Raw genomic sequence first — 12066 nt, forward strand, 5'->3', positions numbered from 1 at the left:
TCTAATTTCAGCTTTCCCGGACTTTACTGAGGCTTTCCTTTGTGGCTTAACCTAATTGTCTTTTAATGTTGTATGGTCAGCTGGAAAAGTATATTTAATCCCAAATGTAAATGAAAGCTTTATAAGTAAGTGAATAAACCACATTACAAGCAATGCAGGTCTTATACTTCTTCAATCTTCCAAATTTTTATTATCATTAAATGCATCCATATGATATTAAGAGTAAGGACAGAAATTCTCAATCTCATACCTAACTTAATTTTATGTTTACATTGCTAGACCTGCAAGAGACAGTGTTTCTTTTTTTTCCTTTTTCTTTTTCTTTTTTTTTTTTTTTTTTTTTAGGGCCACACCCAAGGCATATGGAGGTTCCCAGGCTAGGGATCAAATTGGAGCTGCAGCTACTGGCCTACACCACAGCCACAGCAATGCAGGATCCGAGCCATGTCTGCAATCTACACCACAGCTCACAGAAACACCAGATCCTTAATCCACTGAGCAAGGCCAGGGATTGAACCTGCATCCTCATGGATCCTAGTCAGGTTCATTAACTGCTGAGTCACAAAGGGAACTCCTAGACAGTGTTTCTTAATAATGTAAGGAATTTCTAATTCCAAGGAATGTCCAAAAATTCTTTAAAGTATTAACAGCTATTTAAATTTACTTCCATGTTTATTTTTAACTGAAAAAGAAAGTTAAAAGTGATAAAATACTTGAGTCACTCCATATCAAACACCATTTTCAAAACCAATAAAGTATCCCTCCTTTATCTCCACAATAGTAAAATATGGTTTGACTAGCATGTTGGATCTATGACTTTAGATCATAAATGTCTTGTATGAGACACTAAACTCCAACTAATAACTTGTGACCCCTATCATCCATAAAATTATACTGACCTAGCAAATTACCTAAATTCCTTGTTTTCCCAAATCTATGCTTTTGCAGCTTGTTGAAATTAGTAGAATTCACTTTCCTTTTCGATTCTGATTAAAAATCAGTTTCTGAACTCAAACTTTTGTTTTCATTACGAGATGAAGAGATGGAGGAATCCTGGCTCTACTATGAGTTAATTTCTAAGTACATCTTATTAAGATTCAGTTTCCTTATACATAAAGTCGATGTAAAAATAGTTTATACTTCACAGGATTACTGGGATAATATCTGAAAATACATATTTAAGTGTTTATCACAGTGCCTGATGCATAGTAAACACTAAATATTGGCAATTAATATTACTACAGTTTCGTTTTCTTCATATCAGCTCTCTTTTCTCTTAAATTCACTGAGTCCATACTCTCTACATGACCACATTAGCTAAGCCTCCTCATTTAAGATCATCTTCAGAACACTAAGTGTCTCAATGCCTTTACTAACTGATAACAGATGTTAAAGTGAGCACCTCTCAACTATACTTGATCTTGCATATCACCTTTTGGTTTCCATAGTATCCAGGTGCAGTCCGGAGAGTATTTCACCTTTCCACTCAAAGCTTTCATGGCCAGTATTACTGAGGCCCTGGATACATCTGTCTGTGTGGCCAGACTGTCCCTGACTCTTCTAGAAAAGAGCCTACACATTCCTTTTTTTCAGCCATTTTGCGCTGGGTTTTTGTGGCACTTGCAACTCAAACCAGCCCTATAGATCTTCTCTCCATCATCCACCCCTTAATAAATTCAAGTTCACAAGCTTAAGTATTTATTTGCAAAGGAAAAGTTTTTCTCTTTGTCTCCCCCCCACCCCAAACAAACAAAAAGCTTTCATAGTCAGACAGGAGAGTGAGTTTTCTGTAACATATTTATTTTAGTCTTCAAGTGGGATGGACTGGGAATCTGGGGTTAACAGATGCAAACTACTGCATTTAGAGTGGAGAAGCAATGAGATCCTGTGGTATAGCACAGGGAATTATATCTAGTTACTTGTGATGGAACATGATGGAGAATAATGTGAAAGAAGAATGTATACGTGTGTGTGTGTGTGTGTCTGTGCATGAGACTGGGTCACTTTGCTGTGCAGTAGAAAATTGACAGACACTGTAAACCAACTATTATGGAAAAAATAAAAATCATTAAAATAAAAAAATATTTTACTCTTCAAAAAAATCCTATAGCCCATAAAAGCAAACCCTCTTCCTTAACACAACCAAGTAAATGGTTATTCAATTTCAACAGCTATGCCACTTGAGAATTATAATTGTCATTTGGAAAATGAAAGACAGTCTCGTGCCTCTATAATCTTCAGTTTCCAAATAGTTTCATATAGTTTTCAAAAACACCATTAAAGTTATAAGGTTGTTTCAGTTTATTGCTATACGAAATAAAAGGTACCTAGAATGGAGGAAGGAAGGTGGTGAGGAACAGAAAAATAGCACAACTTTCAACTTGTCAAAGTCTTCAGATGGTCATCTTCCATAATCATCAGGAAAAGGTTTTCTGTGATTCCCACCCATCTCTTTCTCTTGAGAATGAAACCAAAAACTGTCCTTCTTACTGGAGCCTATATGCCTCCTTTCATGAAGTGTAGCTATCTTACTACCTCACAACGGCCAAAGAGAAATTTGAAAAATCCATTAGGATAAGACACATTTTCCCCTAAAATGTTCCCACCCCACCCCCAATAGAGAAGTATTCTTTTGGCATCCAACTCTCTCAGCAATCTTTCTTGAACTCAGAGGCTATTATAAGAAAGTGCCTTACAGAGAACACAGAGATTACTCATTAAACCACCATAGCACATCAGCAACAGTTTTTCCCACCTGTCCCAGGACTAGGACTTCCTAAACTAAGTCATATTTGCTTCTCCCCATTTAAAAAATTTATTAAAGATCACCATGCTGTACAGTAGAAAAAAAAACTGTATTAGGGAAATAACAATTAAAAAAATAAATCCCAAAAAAATAAAGTTTAACAAATAAAAATAAATAAATAAAAAATTTATTAAAGAAATAACAATTTTTAAACAAAATTGTTAAGTAGCCTTCTCTTAAACCAAAAAGCATACTTACTGGATACATATTGTGTGCTAAGTGCTTTGCCTTAATTTTAGAGTCACAAAAAAATTCAGCAAGTAGGACCAATAAAATCAACAACTAATTCAAAGTAAGATGAACCATGAATATGCTGCTTACATATCAGAAAGTAAATATAGTTTTGAAAAAAAAAAAACCTAAAAGCTGTTACTATACACTTTTTTAAAAAATTAAGTATAGTTGATTTACAATGTGTTAGTTTCAGGTGTACAGCAAAGTGATTCAGTTATACATACACACATATATTCTTTGTCAGATTCTTTTCCGTTATAGCTTATCACAAGATACTAAATATCGCTCCGTGTGCTATACAGTAAGGTCCTTGTTGTTTACTTACTTGATAATAGTGTGTATGTGTTAATCCCAAACTTCTCATTTATCCCTCCCTCCTTTTCACTTTGCTGTTTGTTTTCTATGTCTGTGAATCTATTTCTAGTTTTCCAGGGTTTTTTTTGTTTTTTGTTTTTCTTTTTTAGCTGCCCCCAAGGCATATGGAAGTTCCTGGGCCAGAGATCAAATCTGAGCTAGTGCTGCAACCTATGCCATAGCTTCAGCAATGCGGGATTCTTAACCCACTGTGCCAGGCCGGGGATCAAACTGACACCACCACAGAGACAAGCTGGATCATTAACCCACTGTGCCATAGTGGGAACTCCCTATTATTGTTTTGTAAATAAATTTATACCATTTTTTAAGAGTCCACACATAATTGATATGATACTTGTCTTTCTTTGTCTGACTGACATCACTTAGTATGATAATCTCTAGGTCCATCCATATTGCTGCAAATGGCACTATTTCTTTCTCTTTTATGGCTGAGTATTATTCCAGAGAGAAAGGGAGAAAGTAGGAGATGGAGAGAGGGAGGAATGGGGGGGGGGAGAGAGAATATACATCTTCATTATCCACTCATGTGTTGATGGACATTTAGGTTACTTCCATGTCTTGGCTACTGTAAACAGTGATGCACTTTATTCTTTGCTTTCTGGCCACATATTAATTCTAAGTCTGCTAGGGAGTACCTTGTATTTATAAAGGAGTAAACTTGACTGGTCTCTGGATTCTCTAAATATTGAGACAACTTTCAAAACCAAAATTACAAATGAAAATTGGTATTTAAAAGTTTAAATTCTAGTCAGCATACTAAGACAAACAAAAGGAATAAAAGGTATAAGGATTAGCGGGATTAGAAATAAAAAGTCATAAGGATACATATAAAAACTAGAGAAGCACAGACTAGAATGCCTGGATTCAAATCCAAGCTCTACCACATACCAGCTAGGCAACCTTGAGGAAGTTAATGTCTATTTCACTGGAGCTCTTGCAAGGATCTAATGGGTTAATATGTGTAAGTGCTTAAAATAGAGCCTGGTAAACAGTAAGAGCTATATAGTAAAATTGTCCTTTGTAGACATATGATTTTCTATTTAGACTCAAGAAATTACTAGAAATAAAAATTCAGCAGGTTGCTAACTACACATAGTTCAACCGTATTCTTATAAGCCAACAGAAAAAAAAGGTTAAATTTCTGGACCTTTTTCATAAGGAAATTTTCAAAAAAGCTGAGAATAACATGGAGAATTACACCACCACCACTACCATCTACCACCACAAGTGCTTAGCTTAAACAGTGATCAATTCATGGCCATTCCTGCTTCATTCCCACCCAAAGCCTTCCCTCTATTCCAAAGAATAAAGTAGATCTCGGATATATCCTTATATCCATCAATATTTCAATATGTATCTCTAAAGATAATGACTCTTTTTCTATGTAACTATCTACTGTTATCACACCTAAAAATTAACAATAATTTCTTAATATATTAAGTATCCAGTTGGTGTTCAAATTTCCTTGATTATTTCATTAGTATTTATTTGTTAAATTTGGACCCAAATAAAGTCTGAACATTGCTACTAATTTCAGGTTTCCTCCTTCTTTTCTCTTTTCTTCTTCCTTACAATTTACTTGTTAAAAAAAAAAAAAACAAAAAACAAGCTGTATGTCCCAAAGACCTCCCCTTAGCCTAGATTCTGCTGACTGAATCCCCATGGTATAATTCTGTTTCGCTGTCTTCTGTGTTTCCTGTAAATTGGTAGTTAGAGCTAGAGGCTTGATCAGATTCAGGTTCAAGTTCAATTTTGTGGCCATGATACTTCATAGATAGTATTATAAATTTTCATTAAGAGAAACCTAACGTCCGGTTGGCTCTCTTTCTGTGATGTTAGCAGCCACTGATGATCTTTGCTTGGGTCCAGGAATTCATTATGAAATGTTGATGTTCTATTTATCACTCCTTAACTGTAACTATAATACCAGCAACTACAATACTCATAAAAAAAGAAACTTCCTCTCAACTACTTGGTCACCTTCAGGTATAGCTGGTTTCTTAGCACTCTCCAAAGAAAAGGAATGAGTTTTTTAAAGTATCATTATGAACTCATGAGTTTAAATACATTTGATGTGATTAATTATATTGCAGTTGTACTTACTAATGCTCAGATTGTCTCATTTTTGGCCAGACAGAGCCTATTCAATTAAGTTCCTTCATTGTTTTGCCACAACCAATTAACATTTGATAGCTTCCTTGCAAGATATTCAAGGCCACAGATCTGGAACCAGTGTTAGCCATAAGCTGCTTTCCATTTCAAATAAGTTCCTTTCTTATTCTTTACTTCTACTAAATTGATAATGCTTAATTGTTAATTATAAATCAATTGTATGATACATTCTGGATATTATAATTGAACACAGACCTAGAAATTATAGAAATATTTCCTTCTCAAGTCTACTTTCAGCATCCCATTGAATGCTTAAGAAAAGTATATTCCACTCAAAATTGTATATAAAGTGCTTCAATTTGAGAAACCAGAGCAAAAAGATTCCGAATCTATATTCTCTACTGGCATTTTTGGCTCTGGAAAAGTTTTTTTTTTTCTTCCCCTGTTTTGTTTGTTTTTTAGGACCAGAGGCATGGCATGTTTTTTAGGGCCAGAGGTGTCGCATATAGAAGCTCCCAGGCTAGGGATCAAATTGGAGCTGCAGCTGCAGACCTACACCACAGCCACAGCCACAGCCACGCCATATCTGAGCCATGTCTGTGACCTACACCACAGCTCATGGCAAAGCCGGATCCCTAACCCTGTGTCCTCATGGATACTAGTTGGGTTTGTTACCACTGATCCATGATGGGAACTCCATTTCTGACTATTTGAAAAAGTAAATGTAAGTTAATGCCCCCTTGAAATCATAGAAATGGCATTATCTGTGGTAAAGAAATATTTATCTTATTTTACTAAAAAATAAATTAACAAACACGTAAAGCCCTGTCACACTACATAGCTAGCATATACATCAATATGGAAAAGCAGGATCCTACACTTGCTAACCACTTCCTCATAAAATCTCGAAAAGACATGGTGTTAGTGACCAAAAATGGCTTACATTCATAACTTTTACTGTTTAATTCAGCATTAAATCATAACCAGAAATCACGTTACTGAATGCCAATTCTCTTTGAAAAAAGTGGCATGTAAATTGATATCCAGTTGCAATTTCTTTTACTCACAGACCAAGAACACCAATATTCCTACAGCTAAAGTTGCTGGGCTTTGATCAGAGGAACAAACGTAACTTTTCCAGGCAACAATGGTTTAAAAAAAAAAACCCACACCACCAGCAATAACAACAAAACAGAATAACAAAAAACTTTTCCATTTGTGTGGATTTCTCAGTGATAAACAGTAACACATCTACATGGTATGTCCTCAGCACATCAGTGCTTTTATCCAACAGAAAAACAAAAATTCAGCTAGCATGCACATGACAGTAATTGCTTTTCCAGATGGTATGCCTTTGATAAGGGATTTCTGCCAAAAGCTCATTTTACTTGCTTTCCAAGCATAATATTTGTCATTAATTTTGAAACTGGTTTGACAAGCTTCTCAGTAGTAGGGAGAGTTGACCTGTTTTTTTGCTACTAGAAGGATAACTGTGAATGATACTTCAGCAGCACGGTCTTCTCTGTCTTTAGCAACAGTGTACATTAATCTTACACTGAAAAGCATTATTTTATACAATTTTATACACTGATTTCATTTTTGATCACAATCTAAGAAGTTAACTATTATAGAAAAGGAAAAACTAATTCAGTTCCTCAGGGTAGCATGAATGTAGAAGAGCCAGAGCTCATGCTCTGGCCATCATACCACAGAGGCAGTTGTGGCAAGGAAACACCTATTCCCCCAGTACAGCTTGTTGAATTCGTTTTCAGGAGTCCAAATGATTTTTAAAAGATATTATTTTAATTTAATGTAAACTATAACCCAAGACATAATCTTACAGATGTTCTAGGGTCTTAAACTCGTATTGATTTTATTTTGTTTTAATCACCCCCCCAAAAAACAAAATCTCACAATCTCAAAATCTTAAAGCCTTCTCAAAAAAAAATTATAAGAAAGTATTGTCAAAATATATTACCCAAAACTTTTGAACACAAGTATATGAAATTTTTACTTTCATTTTTAAAAGGGAAAATGACAACTCTTACTAGGAGATAGATATGCTCTGTGAAAGCTTGCAAATGAATGGAGAAATATAAGAAACTGATGAATTAGAAATTGCTAATTTAAGGATTTAGGCAACCTAATTTGGTTATACAGCACTTTCACAAACAGAACCTAAACAGTTAATAATCACAACCAATTAGCAAATTCAATACATCAGAAATTCCTACGCTCTAATCTTAACTTTTGTTGACATATCTGAATATAGAACTTAAACTATATTACTTAGAAAGGAATACCAAACTATGATTTTATGTGCTCACTTTTACAACTGCTTTTAAACGGTTTTCAGGTGGGAGTATTTTGCCTCCCTAGCCCAGAGTAAACATTCTGAGTGAAAGATGTCTTCAACTTTATTCATAATGAAGTTATAGAATAATTTCTTTCCAAATATCTAGAATTATTCTTTTCAAAGCTTGAATATTCAACTAATATTGTTAAATGAAAGTAAGAAGGAAAAATACCTTTAAAAAATAAAGGAAAGGACTATGATAATAAGTCAAAATCATATCTTTATTCATCATATCCATTTGTTTCAAAATGACTCCCAAAATTCTAGAGAAGTACAATACATCTGCTAGCAGCCAGAACAATCTCTTTTCTATCTGCTATTTGATTCGAGGTAACTTTTCTTTGGCAGAAAGTGCTCAATTACACCATTCCCTTTTAGAAGGTAATTCATTTATTTTAACTGAAGCAGTCTTAGGATTTTCAAATATCATGGATTCTTGTATTTTAGAATTTATTGCTTTACACATTCTTCTTCCAAAACAGAACAAAATGAAATTTAAAATCCTAGTAATAAGTGATACGCTTTTCTCACACTTCCATCTTCTCTATATTCTAGCAAGATTAATTTACAAACCTCTATAATGTATACAAAGAATCAACAAACTCTGATTGTCCTCAAAAATAATTATTTTTCCATGCTTTCTGCCTATTTGGAAAAATACAATTAAAAGGAAAATACTTTGTTTTTAAATAAACACCTAACTAACTCTACCCTGTTTGGAATTTATATGTATTTTAGAAAAAGAGAGAACACTATATTTGTTTCCTGTTGATACTATGTTTCCTTTGATTGTTTTCAATTGTTTTATATAGTCTTCAGTCTTTAAAGTGGAGGTCCACCCCATGATTTGGAAGTGTCCTTGCCTCTTTAATTACGTCTTTGGTTTTTCTAGTCCAAGTAAAACTAAACCACCAGATCCCAAAGATTCCTACAGGGGTATGGGGAGTATAAGTGACACTTCTTGGTGACTAAAAAAACCTACCTCCAGCAATAAATTTAGGAGAACAGGAAAGAGGGGTTACCAAATCAAATTAAAGGACAGTCACTAAGATCTTTCCTACCATGTAAGCACACTTTCTAGAGTGCTGAATTCAATTGCTGATCTCGAAAATCATGACATATATAATTATTAAATTGCATTTATTTATTTATTTCATTTCTTCTACAATGAATTTTAACCTGCATTCAGTATATTTCTTATAATTGACATGCTTTCCTAATTATAAGGATTATTTTTCTTTAAAATCTGAATCTCTTCTCCATTTTGGGGAGATATGGATAGGAGGGTGGATTCTTTTCTAAAAGCTAATTATTCTAACATAAAACCTTTTAAACCTATGAAGTCTATATAGATAGAGATCAACATTATAAAATGACTGCCAAGGAGACAAATTAAAAATGTACCTTAAATACCTTAAAATAAGTAGAAATTCTAAATGTCAGTGTCTTCATTTGGAAGCAAAAAATCCTACTGCGTGATCTCGCCTGATGGTCCTTGATTTTATCATCAGAGTCTGTTCCAGCTGCATTCCATTAGTATGGATAGATCTAAAGTAGGAGAAAAAAAGGCACATTTGTTCTACTGAAAACATTAGATTTTAGATACCGTGACAAATCATTGTTTCTCTGTAAGAATATAAAGATTCTTAAACAGATGTTTTAGTTGTTCAAAAAATTCTCATTCTCATTCTTATCCCTACCACAGATTTTAAAATTGAAATAAAGGAACTAAGACTAAATAAAGTTAATAAGTGGTAATTAGTTATAGATTTTAAAAATGCAGTTCCCCAAAGGAAGTATGCAGCAAACTGGGCTTTGCATTGCTAATTCAAGGAGGCAAGGGACCAAAAGCTATTGACTCACTCATCGGAGTTAGGGAAGTCACCCCAACAGCAGTGGCCTCAGTCCCCAGCTGCAGGTAAAACGGAACAGTAGAAGGAAACAGGATTCCCAAGAGAAGATATATCTATGATAAAGTAGAATCCAATATGACAGCAACCATTCATTCCTGGGTCACTGGCAGAGGGATGTGACAAACTGGATTTTACTAATAAATTAATAGAGGGACTGTATCTTCCCATTCTACCTCAAAGCTAACTCCAAATAGTGGAACCGTGCAGACTTCAGAGAACGCTTAAGAAACCTGAACCTGGAGTTCCCTTTGTGGCTCAGAGGTTAACAAACCCGACTAGGATCCACGAAGATGCGTGTTTGATCCCTGGCCTCACTCAGTGGGTTAAGGATCCGGCATTGCCATGAGCTATGATGTACGGTACAGACGCGGCTTGGATCCCAAGTTGCTGTGCCTGTGCTATAGGCTGGCAGCTGTAGCTTCAATTTGACCCCTAGCCTGGAAACTTCCGTGCGCCACAGGTAAGGCCTGTTTAAAAAAAAAAAAAAAAAAAAAAGAGTTCCCCTCATGGCGCAACAGAAACGAATCTGACTAGGAACCATGAGGTTGCAGGTTCAATCCCTGGCCTTGCTCAGTGGGTTGAGGATCTGGCATTGCTGAGAGCTGTGGTGTAGGTCACAGACACGGCTTGGATCGGGAGTTGCCGTGGCTGTGGTATAGGCCGGCGGCTAAATCTCTGATTAGACCCCTAGCGTGGGAACCTCCATATGCCTCGGGTACAGCCCTAAAAAGACCAAAAAAAAATTTTTTTTAATTAAAAAAGAAATGTGAGCCCTACTGGCCTTCATTATTTAAAGCCTAACTGCTTCAGGTTTTACCACCCAGAGTTAAGCAGTTCACTAAAATTCCCTTTAGATCACAAAGACACAGTGGATCAGGCTCTAGAGACAATCATTATATCACAGATGAATTCAGGAATCTTGCTAGTTATTTCTACCCACCCTTGTGAGATGCCATTGTGACTCACGGGTTACAAACCCAACTAGTATCCATGAGGAATGCGGGTTCGATCCCTAGACTTGCTCAGTGGGTTAAGGACCTGGCATTGCTGTGGCTGTGGTGTAGGCTGGCAGCTGCAGCTCCAATTCAACCCCTAGTTTGGGAACTTCCACCTGCTACAGGTGCAGCCCTAAAAACAAAAAAAAAAGAAAGAAAGAAAAGAAACCATTGCCCAGTCCACTCTGAGTGAGGTGTTATTTCTGTCATAGTTGCTGCCTACGTACAGAACTCCTTTCTGCTTTGAGGGGTCTAGACCCAAAACCTTTCTAATCATGCTGAAAAAAAATAGCCTTTTTACATATTCATCCATCTGGAGCCAGATTCATAAAACCTTATTCTTCCCAATTTTCTCTACTTTGTTTTTACCTTTTCATTTGTAAAATCTGATTTATGTAAAATAAAGGTATCACAATATAATTTTTATTTCATAGGCCACCATTTTTTATCAGCTCAAGTTTTCTTCAAATCTTTTAGTTATCTTTTAAGATTCACACTTTTATGTTCATTACGTTTAATATTTTGAATTTATACCACATACACATGAACCAAAAAATCAAAATGATGTAAAAAGGAACATAATATATTTGAGAAGTCTCATTTCTAGATCATCCACATGCAGATCACGTTGTCCTTGCTTCCTACGGGTCACCGCTTTTATTAGTTTCTTATAGGTCCTTTCAGTGATTCTTTATGCAAATACCCTTAATTGCAAATAGTCTTATTCCTCCTGCCTTCTTATACCAAAATGTTGTTTTGTACCTTATTTTTCACTCATTATATCCTACATATTTTCCATGTTAGGATATGTTTCATCTTTGTTTTTTAAAAACGCCATGATGTTTCACTGTGTGTTTATATATTAGCTTGTATAACCAAATCTATAGTTTTAAGAAATTAGATTCTACAAATTTAAATCTTATTTCTGAGAATAATTTAGTCAAGAGCAACAACTGTACAAACCAAACAGCGCAGGAAAGTGTGTGGTGTGATTTCACAAATTTTTATTCTATTAATAAGTTCTCTTGTGCATTTCGTTATCTTTTATCTCAAGTTTATGTTACGAGCCTATCTAAAATCTATCAACTATAATAGTCATAAACTTTGAAAATAGACGGACAGTTTCCAGGCTGAGAGGCCTCAAATTCCGAAAGCTGTCCAACCTCACTAAGGGTTTCTACGGACTTGCAAAAAAGAAATACAGTTGTACAAGAATCAAAAGTTATACAAATCAAGAAATGTCTATCTAATGGGATGAGGAAAAACTTCATGAAG

General features: G+C 35.1%; 1 protein-coding gene across 7 annotated transcripts in view; it reads right to left on the reverse strand.

The window, feature by feature from the left end:
• Window positions 1-12066, reverse strand: part of NCOA1 (nuclear receptor coactivator 1) — a 246493-nt gene that overhangs the window by 180481 nt on the left and 53946 nt on the right. For 2 of the 7 annotated variants that reach the window (XM_047782524.1, XM_047782527.1), the window contains exon 1: window positions 9288-9516. The gene's annotated coding sequence lies outside the window, so the exon portion shown is untranslated. Of the gene's footprint in view, window positions 1-9287; window positions 9518-12066 lie in introns of those variants that run through there. The other 5 variants (XM_047782525.1, XM_047782526.1, XM_047782522.1 and 2 more) reach the window with 4 other exon arrangements.

The sequence above is a fragment of the Phacochoerus africanus genome, chromosome 5, assembly GCF_016906955.1.
Source record: "Phacochoerus africanus isolate WHEZ1 chromosome 5, ROS_Pafr_v1, whole genome shotgun sequence".
NCBI lineage: Eukaryota > Metazoa > Chordata > Mammalia > Artiodactyla > Suidae > Phacochoerus > Phacochoerus africanus.